Source organism: Prunus persica, chromosome G2 (assembly GCF_000346465.2).
Source record: "Prunus persica cultivar Lovell chromosome G2, Prunus_persica_NCBIv2, whole genome shotgun sequence".
Classification (NCBI taxonomy): Eukaryota; Viridiplantae; Streptophyta; class Magnoliopsida; order Rosales; family Rosaceae; genus Prunus; species Prunus persica.
The window spans coordinates 12,016,184-12,031,827 of NC_034010.1; the positions used below are offsets into that span (position 1 = coordinate 12,016,184).

General features: G+C 37.1%; 1 long non-coding RNA gene across 7 annotated transcripts; it reads left to right on the top strand.

The window, feature by feature from the left end:
- On the top strand, positions 341 to 7,795 carry LOC109947477. 7 transcript variants are annotated; one of them, XR_002270247.1, is made up of 4 exons: positions 341 to 1,288; positions 2,077 to 2,325; positions 2,508 to 3,154; positions 7,391 to 7,795. It is a non-coding gene; the product is annotated as an uncharacterized LOC109947477 (long non-coding RNA). The 7 variants fall into 7 exon arrangements; XR_002270243.1 differs by lacking the exon at positions 7,391 to 7,795 and adding an exon at positions 1,426 to 1,517 and having other exon boundaries at positions 2,508 to 4,147; XR_002270244.1 differs by lacking the exon at positions 7,391 to 7,795 and having other exon boundaries at positions 341 to 1,025; positions 1,158 to 1,288; positions 2,508 to 4,147.

Sequence of the window (15,644 nt, forward strand, 5' to 3'; positions counted from 1 at the left end):
CAAAAGATTATCAAAATTAATAGTTTAAAGTATAAAAAAATAGGAAATAAAGTACAATGAATAGTATTTACCTTAGACTTGCCCTAGACTTAACCCTCATGGGTGGAACCACAAATGGCAAGGCTGCCACTATTCATGTGACTATTCATGTGAATAGTCACAGCCCTTGCTTACCCTTGCCCTAGACTTAGCCCTTATGGGTGGAATTGCTGTAAAAAGTTAACATCAAAAGACCCTTAAAAAGTATGTGATCATTCTCAATATGGACCCCCATATTTCAATTTCATTATTTTACTCCCACGGTTTTCAAATTTGCTCAATTTACTTTCCGTCACATTAACTGCTAACGTGTCTACTGTGAGACACAGCCACTTATCAATCCCCATCCCATCTAACATGTAATAAAACAAAAACTAAATATATGATATTAAAAAAAAAGAAAAAAAAAAGAAGAGGCATATAGCCTTCCCCATCACTCTCACCGACGCACAGTCGCACCACCCGATCCCCCTCCCTTTCTTCGTCCTCTCTCTCTCTCTCTCTCCCTCTCTCCCTCTCTCCGTCCCTTTCTCCCCCATCCCATCTTCTCGAGTTCTCTGATTCCCCCCCCCCTCTTCGCGATCTACCTCTCCTTCGAGAGGCTTCTCGAGTCCAGGCCCTGCGATGCCGATCAGACCTAGCTCATCGATCGCTCTCTCCAATTGGGCTCTGTGCTCCTCGAGGCTGCTAATCGTTCTGCGAGAAAACCAGCCTCCAAGCACAACTCTCTCACCTGTACTCTCCCCTCAAACCTCCCTCCAAGCACAATTTGTATATATTGATAGGGATGGGGAGCTGGGAGGATAGTGGGACGGAGAGAGAGAGGGGGGGACGAAGAGAGGGAGAGTGCTCTGGTGGGGAAGAGCCAGGTGCGCCGCTATCACGAACACATTCAGACCACGAGCTGACGCAAGTGGAAATCATGCTTCTCTGTTTTTCTAGTTCTGTAGTCGCCGCTAATCATGCTGCTTTGATTTTCCATTGATGTTTGCTTTGTTACTCTCAAAAAGTTTCCTTCCTTTATTTTTTATTTATTTCGATAATGAAATTTGAAATTTGAATTGTGTGTTGCTTTGTTACTCTCAATAAATCTTCCTTCTTTTTCTTTTTTCTTACAGGAATTGGGTTTTGGTGTTTCACCAACGAGCTGACGCCAGAGAGAGAGGGATGGGGTTGGTGTGGGTGCGATTGAGGGGTGAACAAGGGGTGCTGGGTTTGTTGGGCTGAGGAAGGGCTGGGATTTTTTAAGGTATTTTTATTTTATTTTATTTTATCACTTTATATAAATTTTTTTAGGAACTGATTAGTTAGTGGGCGGATCCCGATTGCCCATATTGAGAATAACCCCAAATGTCTTTTGATGTTAGCTCATTTCTAAATTTGTAGAGTGAGGGAGTGACCACAGTTTTGATATATTGGTGTCTATTTTTATTGGAGCTGATTTTGTTTGCCTCACCTTACCAGTGGGTATATTCCTGGTAAATAATATTGCAACTCTTGCGCTTTTAGAAATTGTGTGTATAGTTTTAGAAAATGGGTCATGTAATTTTAATATAAAATTGCTACAAACTCTTGTCAACCCTGGAAAGTTCAGTCCAAGTGGACGAGACATGCTCTCTCTTATTAAAAATGCTATACATGTACACCATGCTTTTGTCCTCAAATTTGGACTCGTTATACAGTATAGACTACTTTATTTATGTACTTGGCTAAGAGTTCGATTATTTTCCTCCCCTTTTCTTAAATGGAAATCATCTCTAGTTCTTTTCACCCCTAACAACATATGGAACTGCTGAGTTCATAACTTTTCTATTGTTTATCTTTTATGCATAAAATTATATCTTGTTTTTTTACTGGGTAATTCAAAACTTGGAAACTCCTTCGACGACTTTACTAAAAAGGATTTAGGTTTTTTTTACTAAAAAGTCAGTATAGTATGAATACCTATTTGATACGATGTAGGTTTTTTTTTTTAATTTAAAAATTTATTGAAAGGATTTTTAATTATTTGTATTGGCACTATTAATTTTGCCACAGAATTCTCAGAGGTTTAGTAATTTGCTTTTACAAATACCATGATCGTTTTGGGAAATCTCTCTTTCTGGAGGCAGATTCCAGAGCCGTTTAAGGGAAATTCGTAGTCGAGCTACCGATGTTCATGATAAGGAAAAGGGAATCAAGATTACTGAGAAGGATTGGGAAAAGTTGAATGTACAATTGCTTCATACAACAATTTTCCTACTGCTGCTGGATTGGCTTCCTCAGCAGCTGGTTTTGCTTGTCTTGGTAACCGATAATACCCTATTTTGGATCATATTATTGTTAATTTGTTATATGATTAGTGCCTTAACTTTGAGAACTCATGACTGTTAATAATGTTACTTGGGTACCGGATTAATCATTCTTTGCCAATAGATAGTAGTTAAGCAACGAGCATATCATAGCTAAGCCTCTGTTTCTACTTGCAGTTTTTGCCCTCGCAAAGTTAATGAATGCGAATGAAGATCACAGCCAGCTTTCTGCTACTGGAATCAATCTGAGATTTTAATAAGCCATCGCAATCTGACTAAGTTTTACAGAATACTTAACACAATAGTAAGTGCTGATATCGACCCTGAAGAACGTCTCCTTGACAGTAGCTTAATTGATTTTGACAGAGCAAGCCTCCTTTATGCCATTGGGAATAATAATGCGTCCATTGATCAGCCCGCCCACATTTTCCGAGCCATTTGCCTGGCTGCAACCCCAGACGACTACTACGAAACTCATTCCCTGCCTTTTGGGTCGTTGATCACTAGGTTTGCCATGGCGTCTAAAGTGCGAATTGATCCTACGGATCAGCTTAAACAACTTATGCCACCTATCAACTAGATGATGTTTCATAATGATCAGACAGATGAAACAAGTGAAGAATCTGTTGTTGGATTTACTCCTCCTCCTGCACCTGCTTCGGAGCCAAGTCCTCCACAGCTTAATCAGCCTCCTCTGTCCCAGACAAAAAGCTTTGAGAAGTTTTCTATAAAGCTGAGAAAGCGCATGGCCCGACTTGCCAATGAGGTCGTTAAGCTCACCGGTTGCGTACATTGGGGCATCCCATTGAAAGAGCCATTTACAGGTCATTCTAATGTTGAGCTTGCTTTAGTTTATATGTGTTTTTGTCCTTTTCAGCTTTGTTAAACCCTGTCTTCAACTTTCATTTCTAATCCATTGATTATCTATGAGTTGTTAGGCTTTTGTTTCCATTTGTTTATTCAGTTGTTCTTCTTTTATACCCTCTCATTTGTTTCTGCTCCTCTGTCTTATGATTTTCCACTTCCACTTATCACTCCCTTGTCATACACACTTGCAGTACAAGATAAATAGAATCTGAAGTTTGCCTTGTTCTGGATGATAAATAGAATTCTATTTAGTTATATATTTTCAAAGATACAAGTTAAATAAAGACGATGTAGCGAGCACCATAAGCTTCAAAAGAATTTTCCTAGTTCTAGGCTTAAGTATATTTTTTATCTAAAGGACCTCTGAGTTGACTGCAGGAACTGATTCAGCCTAATACTGTAAAAGAATTGTCCCTTGAATATCTTTTTATGTACAGCTGGTAAGAAAATTTTCGGGTTTTTACTGGTGGAAGGAAAGTAATAAACTTGAAGTTAGCAACTAGCACTGAATGCTTCTGTGGTTAGTGATTTAGTATTAAAGAGAAGCTCTGTTTCTGATCATATATGTAAGATTGATTTTGATTGCATTAATTAGTAAAAAAGATAAGCTCTGTTTCAGATCATATATGTATTCTTTTAGTCAACTAATGAGATGGGGTGGTTAACATTTATTTAAGTGTGACTGGAACAGTTTTGAGTGATGAATTTTCCTATTTTCACTAGGGAGCTGCCTTTGAATTTGATATTTTCGGGAGTGATTCGATGCTTTTCTCTCGTTTGAAAACTTAACAAAATTAAATATTCACAATATTCCCCATCGTCTGTATAATAAAAATGAAACTGCTTCTACATGTGATTATGAACTCCAACACATCTTGTGTCCTTGTGGTTGTAATAGTCAGCAGTTAATGCACTTCTTTGCTGCTTTAGTGGATGTTTTTTATGCTTTACTTTCTCTCTGTTATTGTGCTGAAGAAAATATGGAGGTTAAACAAGAAAATGATGAGAATTTTATTCCCAACTCACATACTTCGACACATCTATCAACTTCAATTTCTGGCTTGCATCCAAATAAGAAAGCGAAAAAACATCCATTGGCACAAGCAATTGGTGAGGCGGCAGACTCACAAAAGGAGTTTTCGGCAAGTCAAATGAACCGCAACTCAGAGGAGAGGATGTACTTGCAGTGGTCTCAAAGATACCGAACTTCAGTAGATTGCAAGTTTTGAAGGCCGTACACATGTTATTGAATACTGCTTATTAGTAAATCCTGGGTCTAACTTTCTTGATAAATGATGCTGAGTGAGCCAATTATTTCTCAGGGGTTTAAACTTTTGCATAGAGAGACACTTATCAGCATTTACTCTCTCTCTCTCTCTCTCTCTCTCATTAATCCAGTATTAGGAGTGATCTTGCTTTTTATTCTTTTCATATACAATATTATTGATATCCTTTTATGTCCTTTTACACACACTGAGCTTCTTGACATGTTCTGGGCTTTTAATCATGCTTCAAAGACATACTTTAAATCCATTTATATATCTTCTTTATCTATTTATTTCTCTTGTTTGAGAGGAGGTATTATTTCTCTTGTTCATTATACTAATGTAATTTACACGGAAAGGGGTTTGAACTTCGGTGTAAGGGGTAAGCTCACCATCTTATCCAATTAGCCTAACCGCATTTGCAGATGTATACAAATACAATGATATAGTCCAAACTACTCTAAATCTAAACTACTAGGGCATGTTTGGTAGGGTTCACTAGATAGGACTATGCTAAATTGAACCTGAAACCCATGTTTGGATAGAAAGGGGACTAATTTAAATGGGATTGTAGAGCCCAACAGTAACAAAAACCCCTCACTCGTTCTCCTTATACAGAGAAGCTGAAAATGGGTTCACAAAATAAGCGCTTCGTTATATTGAACACGCGACAACGCCTCTCTCTCTAGTTCTTGACTTCGCCCTCTATCTAGTTCGCGACTCGACCTCTTCTTTGTTCAACATCGACTCCTCTTCTTCGAATCTTGACCCAGGCAAGTTTTTCTGGTCTTTCCCTTTGGATACCTCTCTTTTCCTTCTTCCACCTCTTTGATTTTTGCAATTGTCCTCAACAATTTTGACTCTGTGCTCTGAATCTCTCCTTCCTTTTCTCTGTTTTTTGTTATTCTTTTCTCTAATTTTCGTAGAATCCATATCTACTGTAGCGACATATATATATTTGATGTTAATTGACAATTAATTTGCAATGGGTATTTAAGAAAGCCTAGAAATTCAGAATCTTGAGTTTAGAGTAGACTTTTGGCATGAATCTTGAGTTTATTGAACTTACTGGTTCATGTGGGATGATGCATCTTTGTGGTTTCAGTTTTTAAATAAGATGCTCTCCTTTCATCTTATTTAATCTGAATAAAAATAAGATGTTTCTTTTCTGATGTACGCAATTCATACCAGTCTCATGTGTGACTATATTCAATAGGATTTGAGACATGATGACTAAACCTTCTGAATATCTTTCTATGGCACTTGGTGGCTGGACTGAGGATTTCTTGTATTTTCATGAGTTGTATTCATTGGAGACTTTTAATAGGTACCTTAACATGTAAAATGGCTGCATCTTGCCTACCATCATCTACTTTCAGACACCACATATATAATCTCACAGTTGAGGTGTAAGTTTTGAAGTGGAGCCTCAACTTAGGCTCTCTGTTAGAACGTCTCCTTTAAGTTCTCATTTTGGGTAAATGAGATTCTGTATTCACTCTAACTGTATTCAATTAGATTAACTAACATAAGAATGTCTCTACCCTTTTTTTCTTTCTTTTTTATATTTTCCCTATTTCCCCATGGTCATAATTTACAGGCCTTTGTCTTAACTCTGGCACTACCTAGGTCTGCCAATTTTCTTTTTTCTTGGTTGGTGATTTAGTGCTAAAAGATTACACAGAGGAAGATTAGTATTTGTTTTATGCTTGCTGTTGAGTTTCTTTTGTAGCTATGAGGTTGCCATTTCTTATAAAATTTTTGCCAAAAAGTCATACTAGGTTACCATTTGGATAGAAGGTACATCAAATCTTGATTTGGGCCTTTTTGTTTGCTCATGTCATTGTGGTAATGTTATAGGTAGCTGGTGTGAAATTAAAAAGAAAAAAACAGAGTTTGCATTGCTATTTTATTATTCAGCATTCCATCAGTTGTTTTATGCTTGCTGTGGAGTTTCTTTTGTAGCTATGGGGTTGCCATTTCTTATAAAAATTTTGCCAAAGGTTACCATTTGGATAGAAGGTACAGCAAATCTTGATTTGGGCCTTTTTGTTTGCTCATGTCATTGTGGTAATATTATAGGTAGATAGAATCTAACAATTCTTTACAGTTGACTCTGGTGTGAAATTAAAAAGAAAAAAAACACAGTTTGCATTGCTATTTTATTGTTCAGCATTCCATCAGTGATGGGCAGCTTGCAACTTTCTTTTAGTGATTGGCATGGGCAAAGTCCTTCTAATGTCCTCTCACCACATGTGGACATTATACCAGTAGAGCAATTTCTCCTTTATATGAGATAGAGAGACCAATTACTCAAAAATGAATAAAATACCAACAACAAATTAAAGAAAACAGAGCATCTGACACTGTTGGCCATGTCAAAGCAAAGTCATGCTATGTTTTTTCTTTTTGTTTGGAGAAAGATATGTAGTTTTGGAGTTTGCAATTGTGACAAATCCCCTGTGATTGATTGTATCTGTCATTTGACAGAGCAATTTGCGTCCTACATGAGTATCAATTGATTTTGGTCTCTCAAATAAGAAAATGCAATAAATAACATGGTGTTCATTAGCAGCAGCAGCATCTTTTGGCCAAAAGTGAAATAATTCTGCGATTTTTTTCTTCATATTTGTTGTGGTATTAGGCACACGTTGGTTGATAATTTGGTCCATTTGGGGCAAATTTTCCATACTTTGCAATGGTATTAATTATGGCTTTGTAGTAATTGTTCTGTTTCATAGAAACATATGAAACTGTTCGTTTTCAATTTTTGGGGTTATTTCACTTTCAATAGAATTGGTTAAGTGCAATAATTCTTTTCTTTTTTGATTAATAGATATGGATCATGCTTAGAAACAAAGTTACGCTTTTTTGGCAGATTCCAATTATTGATTATGGTATTATTTTATTTGTGCTGATTATTCTTAGGAAAGGAAAATAAAGGTAACAGTCAAAACTTCGAACAAGGAAGAAAGGGACTAGGCGGTCATGGTCCACAAAATACATCTATATTCATGTCTTTGGATGATGATATCAAGAAAGTGTTTGTTGAGCAGTTGCTTAGTGACAATGCTTGAGGACATGGCCTAGCTAAATTTAATGCATCTATCTTTTTGGAAACACCAAAAATGATGCATTGATAAGATTGGCTTCATTTTGGAAACACCACAAATTGTATAACATATTGCTAGCATTAAAGCCAAATGGTTCATGGTTGTGAGGTTTATTAGTTCATTTTGAAATTGTGGATGTTTATTTGTATGTATTAATGGTAGAATTGTGTGTAGTGAACTGGACTTCTAATTTCTGAGTAATGTAGATGACTTTGGCATATATGAAGAATTTCTAACTTTTGCATATATGAAATGTATATGTCAATTTGGTTTGGAGAAAAAGAAATGTATATGACAATTTGGTAATTCTAATAACAAAAAAAACTTACATTTAATTATTTAAAAATATTATTTTTAAATATAAAATAATTATTTTTTAGTCCTACATAGCACCAAACATAGGTCTTCGCTATTTTTACAATCCAGCTTTTTAGTCCGACACAGCACCAAACGTATGTCAGTACTTAATCCAGCTTAGTCCAATCTGAGCTAATCCAAGATAATCCTAGGATTTAGTCCAGTCCATGACAGTCCGCCGTACCAAACGACCCCCTATATTACTTTCCTTCTATAGTCAATATATATGACTTTTGCCCTTCAAACTAATTATGTCTTACCTACAATCCATTATTTTATCTACTATATTACTTTCCTTCTATAGTCAATATATATGACTTTTGCCCTTCAAACTAATTATGTCTTACCTACAATCCATTATTTTATTTTATTTATAAATAAAACCCAATGATTGGATCCGACTCATCAATTTACCTAATTAAATTTAAAATTTTGATTTATTGTACTTTTTTTAGATTAAAAATAATAATTATGGATAATTAATCTACCTATGCAATCTCGGCAAATTCTTATACCTACAAAATATAGGTAAATTGGTACCCTTTTTTAATTTTATAAATAACGTGCCTATTTTTTCATAACTAATGTACCTATTTATTTTATAGAACTAATTCAATAGCAACGTTTTTTTAAAATATAGAAATAATGTACCTATTTTCTTATAATTAATGTACCTTTTTTTCTTTAAAAATATTTACGTATTCAGAATCTCGCCCCTATTCTGACTGAGAATTGCTCCTCAATCAATCAATATGCATCTCACCACCCAAGCTCTCTTTCTTCACTGGGACCGTGTTTTGTTCTTTATTTATTTTTATTTTTTTTTCATTTTAGTTGTTGTTTAATTTTTAAACTTGTGTTTTTTAATAACCATTATATTATCATTTATATCCAAGGGCGAATGACCACAAATTCCTTGGACCACAGGAGTTCAGAAGAACGGGACCGAGTAATTCATATACTAATCATTTATCGAGCAACAAAACAAATCAAATCAAAGAATCAGAATGCAAAATGAAGGAAGCTGCTCCGAAACTCTATGATCAGATATCCAACACTAAATCTACTTAAGTGTTTCGTGATCATCACTATAATAAGAGAAACTTTCGTGTGTAATTGTAAGACCCCATGTTTAACCTAAATTATAGGGGCATTTCAAAATAGACTTGGTCAATAACCAAACTCTCATATTATAGTTGTTGAATAAAAACCCATTATTCATTTATTAGTATCAATAAATATATAGGCATTATATTAATATTAGGTTGAGTAGAGATATTTCCACATGTTTCACTTAAGTCAAGTTCACATTTGCAAAAAGATATTTGTAACTTGTGCCCAGGGGATGGGATGCAAAGCCATTGATTGAGTGGACACGGGAAGGCACCTTACCAAGTCAAGTCAAGTCAATACCTGCAAGTCAGTTGGAGCACGCGTTGAAGGGCACCATATCAAGTCACAAGTCTTCATTTATCTTTTTCCACATAGTGACATGAATTAAAGTGGTGAGTCTCTCTTCCTTTTGTTCACCCGTGTCCTTCATATTCACTTTTCAGTCTTTCATTTGAAAACACTACAATAGCACACTTTCCAAAGAGATTCCCAAGCAGCTTATTGGCCTTTCGAGTTCGGGGAAATTAGCAAGTGGAAAAATAATTTTCCGGAGCTTTGTCTCTACGACAAGTTGGCTTTCCAAAAAATCGAAAAGACTTTACAGTCTTTTTGTGTGAGTCAGTCATCATGAGTTTGCATACGAAGACTTCAAAGTCTCCTTGATGATAGTCGTCCACAGCAAGCTCCCAACGTTATAAATTACTAAGATGGACAAATGCTCAATAAAATTTAATTAGGATAATTAGTTGATTTAAGGAATATCTCTTTTTCTGGTGTCATTTTTTATTGACCGGAGAAATATGTGTATCCGCATATCCTACATTGATTGTCTTAGTAATTTCCTTTGCATCTAAAAAAAATTTATTTAACCCTAAAAAAAAAATATTACTCCATCTTGAAATGTTTCCCCTTAACCTTTGCCACACTAATCACAAAGTATACTAGTAAATGTTTCAAACCACGTAGGATAATTTTTTGGGAGATTCACTATTATACCCAATATAAGAGTTCAAATTTTTTTTTTAAAAAAAACCTATATGAAATGGGCTTTAGAACACACCCAAAACCCATTTACAACATAACAAAAAAGCTTTTAACTTCTTTTAAAGTACAAAACTGTCATTGATTTCTTAAAACAAACTCAACCCAAAAACCTCATAAAAAAGCTTAAAACACTCAATAGGGTATCAAAGTAATTTAATAATCAAAATTAAATTAAATAGATCCGGCTGTCATTTTTTGAGTTTATTTACAAAAATTAAATGGTGTGGGGTTAATTTATAATTTTAGTGCTAAGAATGGGTAAATATTTATAATTTTTTCAAGCATTATTGTAGAGATAGCAATATAGTGCTATTCCCGTTACAAAAAAATATTTTTCCTTTTGAATGATACATTCATATGTATTTGAAATTGAACCTACATACACAGGGTGGTTGTCCACATGGCATGGTATGAGAGCATCATTGAGCTATGTCACTATTCAGCAAAACAGTATGTTGTGTCACCGAGCGTACACAATTCTTTTTATATTAAAAAATTAACCAAAATTTTAAAAATAGTATTTTTATTTTATTGAAATTAAAAAATAGTAGTATGAACACTACATCTATCATCCTCCTTTTTCCAACAAAAGAAATCTTAGTAGATCTTTCTCTGCAAACTCTTCATCATTTCTAACTAGTCTAATCGAACAGTCAACACCTACTTGACGTGTGGTTGTGGAGACTTAAAAGCCTTTGAAAATTTTACTCCTTTATATGGTTTTGTCTTATATGAATGTGTGGCACTGTTTTAGCTAAACCATGTTTTTCTTTGTAAAAGTTTTCTTCCTTTTTTCCTATATATATAGTTAGTGTGTAATTATAAGACCCTATATAATATTAACCTAAATTATGGGGGCATTTCAAAATTGACTTGGTCAATAACCAAAGTGTTTTGAAAAGCTCTCGTATTATAGTTGTTGAATTAAAACCCAATTTTCATTTATTAGTATCAATAAATATATAGGTATTATATTAATATTGGGTTGGCAAGAGATATTTCCATATGTTTCACTTAAGTCAACCTCACATTTGCAAGAAGATATTTATAACTTGTGCCCGGGGGAGGGATGCAAAACCAATGGTTGAGTGGACACTGGAAGGCACCTTACCAAGTCAAGTCAAGTCAATATCTGCAAGTCAGTTGGAGTACGCGTTGGACGGCAAATCACCATATGCAGTTTATGTCACAAGTCTTCAATCTCATATATTAATTTCTCCAATGTTCATTAATTTACTACTTGTTTACTTGGACTACTGACAAATTTTTCTTCAAATATCTTTTTCCACATATCGACTTGAATTAAAGTGATGAGTCTCTCTTCCTTTTGTTCACCCGTGTCCATATTCACTTTTCAATCTTTCATTTGAAAACACTACAATGGCACACTTTCCAAAGAGATTCCCAAGCAGCTTATTGGCCTTCCAAGTTTGGGGAAATTAGCGAGTGGAAAAAAAATTTCCGAAGCTTTGTTTCTTCGACCAGTTGGCTTTTCAAAGAAAGAAAAAACATAAAAATGGTAAAATAAAGTAATTGAGCAATTAAAAAAGCAAAAAGAAAAAAAAAAGGAATTACCGTTTGTTGACGTTTGAGTTAAATGTGTATGTGCAACGACTTAAAACTCTAGTTTACACTCTTTGTGGAACCAAAAAATTGAAAAGGCTTACCAGTCTTTGTGTGTGTCAGTCATCATGAGTTTGCATACGAAGACTTCAATGTCTACTTGAAGATAGCTGTCCACAGCAAGCTCCCTACCCAAAGTTACAAATTACTAAGACGGACCAATGCTCAATATGACAGGACCCACCCTGAATTTCTCGGAACTTGAGACGAATCCTGTGAAAAACTAGTACATCCCTCCAATGTCATGCCCACTTACCAAAACTATAGCCTCTTTTCCAAATTAAGGAAAAAAGGTACGAGACTTTTTGCCAAAATTTCGGCAGAGTCTCCCCTGTAAATTGGACTTTCTCCAAATTTTTTTAACCTATTAAAAATACAATTAACATCCACAACTAGTAGCATGCACAACTAGTAGCATGCACAATTTAACCTTTAAGCAGTTTACGAACTAGGCCTCTGGCCTTTAACAATTCAGTCAGTTGGGGCACGCGTTGGAAGACAAATCACCACATTAAGTCTAAGTCAATAGTTGCGTTGAAAGGCAAATCACCATATCAAGTCGAAGTCACAAGTCTTCGCGATCTCATCCATTAATTTCCCCAATATTCATTGATTTATTACATGTTTACTTGGACCACTGACAATTTTTTCTTCCATTATCTTTTTCCACATAGTAACATGAATAAGAGTTGGTTGTACCTTGTACATTTTTTTTCTCCTTCTTTTTTGAAATTTGGTATAGTCCAGTTCTGATGACATAAGTGAAATTGAACCTATATCTAAGAGCTCCTTTCAAAGAAAAAACATAAAAATGGTAAAATAATGTAATTGAGCAATTAAAAAAGCAAAAGGGAAAAAAAAGGAATTACCATTTGTTGACGTTTGAGTTAAATGCGAATGTGCGAAGACTTAAAAGTCTAGTTTCCACTCAAGTATGTGGACTTAATAGTCTTTTTGTGGAACCAGAAAATTGAAAAGACTTTACAATCTTTTTGTGTGAGTCAATCATCATGAGTTTGCATACGAAGACTTCAAAGTCTACTTGAAGATAGGTCCACAGCAAGCTCCTTGCCCAACGTTACAAATTACTAAGATGGACCAATGCTAAATAGGATTTAATTACGATAATTAGTTTATTTAAGGAATACCTCTTTTTCACGTGTTATTTTTTTATTGACCGGTGAAATATGTGTTTCCATAGATCCCGCATTGATTGTCCTAGTAATTTCCTTTGCATCTAAAGAAAATGTATTTAACCCTAAAAAAAATGTTACTCCATCTTGAGACGTTTCCCCTTAAACTTGTTTGCCACACTAATCACAAGGTATACTAGTAAATGTTTCAAACCACCTAGGATAATGTTTTCAAGCATTAGGAGATAGCAAAATAATGTTATTCATGTTATAAGAAATATTTTTCCTTTTTGAATGATACATTCAAATGTATTTGAAATGGAATCTACATATACGGGGTGGTTGTTCACATGGCATGGTATGAGAGCATCATTGAGCTATGTCACTATACAACAAAACAGTATGCTATGTCACCCAATGTACTCAATTCTTTTTATATTAAAAAATTAACCAAAATTTTAAAAATAGTACTTTTATTTTATCGAAATTAAAAAATAGTACTTGTATTCCTGCATCTTACTTTTTAACTCATGCATCATAATTAATTTGGAATCTAAAGTACTTAATTTAATTACCTCCATAATAAAGAGATTCGAATCTAAAGTGTTGATGCTCAAAATGGCCCGGCCAATATTGAGTCCAACTTAGTGATTAGATGTGCTGAGTCTTCAGCAGAGAAGAGGGCTGAGGCCCTTGGTGAAATGGGTTGGTGAGAGACCTGTAGAAGGTAAAAAGAGGAGAAGCAATCGTCAAGCTTCGGACACCGGTGTGGTGCCGGCCGAAGGCTCTCCGATGCCTAAGTCAATTACAAGTAGTAATTCTGGCAGAGTAACAGTAAAAGTGGGAGAGTAGTTCTCTGTTTTACTTGGGTACTGTTCCCTATTTATAGGGAAGTGAAAGTGGGAGCTTTGCACAAAGTTCCAATGTGGGACTTTGTGCAAGCCGTTGTGGTGACGACACGTGTCCTGGAGATTAGGTTTGGCAGCTGAGAGCTTCGGCAGGTGTCTGGCACCTCGGAAGTGTGTCTTCCTTCGGCATGGGAGAAGGCGTGGCTGCCTTGGTGCTAGTCGCTTTGATGCTGGGTCTGCTCGGTTCATTATGGTGTAAACAGTAGTCCCCCAAGTTCGCGGTCGAGAAGTAACTTCTGGGTTGGGAACTTGTGAGTTTTTGTAATTGTAACCGAGCATTCCAGCTTCATTGGGAGTCGCAGGGCACTCCCTAGTCCCCCAAGTTGGCAAGCTAGGAGTTGCGTCAACACATGGTAGCTGGGTACCTGGGTACTTGGGCATGTTGCAGATAGGATGGGAGCTGGGTCCCTAGGGGAGCCAGACCTTCGAGGGAGCCGGGTACTTTGAAAATTTTGGAGACTCCAATTCTTTCATGGCTCCTGCCGTGCGGCAAGGGTCTAGCTCACTTTTTTTTTTTTTTGGGAATGGCCGGGCCATTTGGGATTTTTGGACCTCCCCACAAAGCCTCCATGGCCCTTGCCGTTCGGCAAGGGTCTAAATTATTATTATTATTTTTTTTTTTTTTTTTGCAAATTTTTTTTTTTTTTTTTTTGGGAATGGGAGCTAGGCCATTTTGGATTGGGCCTTCCACAGCTTCTCCATGGCCCTTGCCGTTCAGCAAGGGTGTAGCCATTTTTTTTTGTTTTGGATGGCTTGGGAGCTAGGCCTTCAAGAGAGCCGGGTCGTTTTGAAAATTTTCGACTCTCCAAAATGTCTCCATGGCCCTTGCCGTTCGGCAGGGGTCTAGCTATTTTTTGGATTGGGAGCTAGGCCGTGTTGAGAGAGATTGAAGGCTTAGCTTGGATTGGGCCTTCGGCAAGTAAGAAAGGCTTGAGTTTGGCCAAAGTGGGCTTCGGCATGTAAGAAGGCTAGGGTTTGGCCAAAGTGGGCTTCGGCATGTAAGAAGGCTAGGGTTTTGATAGGGGTATAAAAATGGGATGATGGTGATGCCGTTCGGCAAGGATCCATTCGGCAGGTTGAGGTAGAACAAAATTTTTTTTGAAATCCAAACTTGCCGTTCGGCAAGTTCTTGGAGTCCCGGTCTTGGAGTCACGGCTGTGGAGTTGCTGTCCGAGGGCTCTGCAGGTGGCTGAGCTTCGGCAGGGCAGCTGGAGTTCTTGGGGGCTGAGCTTCGGCGGCAGCACGGGGGTTGTAGAACCTTCGGCAGGGTCTGGTCGAGGTGCAGTTGAGGTGCTGCGGAGATCGAAGTGGAGCTGCGACTGATCTTGCCGTTCGGACGAAGGGGCTGGGCAGTTGTCTAGGCAGGCTGTGCGGCGCAGCAGCTTCGGCAAGGGCTTTGCCGATAAGACAGCTGCTGGACAAGTGGATTGGGTGCTGGCCGAGGGGGCTGGGAAGTTGATTCGGCAGGCGGCAGCGAGGCTGTGCTGTCCGAGGAGGTTGAAGAGCTTCCGACTGGGCTTGCCGTTCGGCAAGGGACTTGGCAGCGGCCAAGGTGTCCAGCGGTTGGAGGCTTCGGCAGGGTTTCGTCGCGGCAGCTGGTTCTGCCAGCTGGGAGAGGTGCTTGGCCAGGTCGTGTGCTTCGGTATGTCCTCCTTTCCCTCTGATTTCATTCTTGCATAGCCCTTGCCGTTCGGCAAGGGTGCCCTGAGCTGATTTTTATTTTTATTGATCGTTGTGTTTGATCAAAGGTGATAGGCCCGAGCAAAATTGGAGCTAGGCCATTGGCACGAGCGCGGCCAAAAATAACTTGGCTGAAAAAGTAGCTGGGCCGAAAATAGTTGGGTGTGGAGAGTATTTTGACCGAAAAGGTGAGTCCCCCCTTTGTTGTTTC